Below are 1,940 nucleotides of genomic sequence, written 5' to 3' on the forward strand. Positions count from 1 at the left end.
GGAATATGTATGTTGGGTGAAGCTCTTCTTGCCTGTTTGGGCAGGACTCACATGGTAGTAATTCGGTGTTAAAATACTGGCCTGTAAATAATTTTTGGAGAAGGTATAGTAGATTTCTGCACTGCACCAGAGTGGAGAAACTGCACAGCACATGGCCAGGCAGTGTTGGGATGCCAGAGCTGCCCTGAATGAGCTGCATCAGGATCTTGGAACAGGCTGACTTCTGCTGCTGTATAGCTTTTCACTGCAGTTATGTAAATAACTGGTACTGTGTACTTGCTGAAGGAAAAGCCCTTAATGGTCATTCTGACTCAAACAAAATATTTACTTTTAATGCAAATTTACATTTGAGAGGTTTCCCCTCTCCCACTTTGGAATTAAATTTCAGCTAAATTCTGAGGTAAAGTATTGAGTAATTAAAAGTTGGAGCATTTCCTTGTAAAAGTGAAGTAACACATTTCTACTTTTCCTACTTTTCTCACTAGCCAAATCTACCAAGACAAATCAGCAATAATAATTTTGCTTGATCAGAATCTCAGTCTTTTCAGCAAACAAAATATTCCTCTAATTGTTCCCAGCTCTATTAATTGCCCTTCATTTTGTTTTGATTAACACTTACTCAGTAAGGAATGTGAAAGTAGACATGTCACTTCTTTGATTTTCTTCTTCCTTTGTACAAGTACAAATGTTTAAGTTGAACAGAGGGAGATAAAACCTTTCTCAATTTCTTAAAATGTTACAGACATACTAATTAATAACACACAAAAAAAGTAATTCTAAGGCTTAAATCTAGGTGACGGCATCCCTCTAGTACTATAGAGGCTATTTGCCGTCTCTCCTTTTCTGAAGTTCTTTCAGAATTGGCCCTCTCCTCCCTTCAGCCATACTTTCAATAGATTCTGTTTTCTCTCAGAAAAAAACCCCAACCCCTGAAGAACAAACCCCAGTTTTTAGACATGCTGACTGTGACTAGCTGGCTGTTGGTGACTTTGTGAAGAAGTTAAATGTGGTGAGAAAGGGGAAGGAGGAAATTGGCGTGAGTAAATGGCATCCCAGAATGAAACCGTGCGGCTTCCCTGAGAGCCAGAAGGAGCCCTAACAAAGGGAGGAGTGGGAGCCAGAAAGAGATGTCATGGGTGAAAAATGGGAGAGCATCAGAAGAAGTCGGGCATTAGGGCGACAGCAACAGATGAATAAGCAGTCCTGCTTGTTACGGGCTGTGTCTCTTGTACGCAGTGTTTGGTTCAGCTGTTCCCTGACTCTGCACTAAAGACATGTAGGATTTGAGTCATCCAATTGGAAGACGGAAAAGCACTTGTGAGGGGAAGCCTTAAGGCTGGGCAGTCTCTTCTCTGCCTCAGGGCTGAGTTAATGACCTGTCAGTGAACCCCAGCCTGGTGGAAGCAGTTTCCCAGTGACAAAAGGATCAGGAAATGGGTTTTGCTCCATCTCCTAGTACAGATGGTGGTGCTTTTCACCTAAATGCAGGAAAGCGTCTCTACCCAGTCACGACAGGCAACGAGAAAGCTTTCATAGATGTCTCTCATATGGAGGGCACGATGAAAAACACAGTCAGAAAGAGCACTGGGGCTACACAAACATGGCCCTTGCACTGGGTGCTGCAGAGCAGGGAAAGACCTGGGAGTGGCTGCAATAAAACCATGCTAGAAATACTGTGCCCTGCTGGTTTCCTCCTCATAGCTGTCAGCAGCTGTAAATGAATTAATCCCCAAGAGAACAGAAACCACTACCGCCATGTCACAGAGGAAGAGACTAAAATGCACGCTTAACTAATTAACTGTGCAAGACCACAAAACAACTCAGTTATGGGATGGGGAACGCAGAAAGGTGGGAACTTCGACTAGAAACATCCTGCTCTGGTCGCTCGGCTGTCTGTCATTACCAGGACGTTAAGCACAGAAGGCAGCCTTTGTACTCCT

This window comes from Pygoscelis adeliae, unplaced genomic scaffold (assembly GCF_000699105.1).
Source record: "Pygoscelis adeliae isolate BGI_AS28 unplaced genomic scaffold, ASM69910v1 Scaffold124, whole genome shotgun sequence".
Taxonomy (NCBI): domain Eukaryota; kingdom Metazoa; phylum Chordata; class Aves; order Sphenisciformes; family Spheniscidae; genus Pygoscelis; species Pygoscelis adeliae.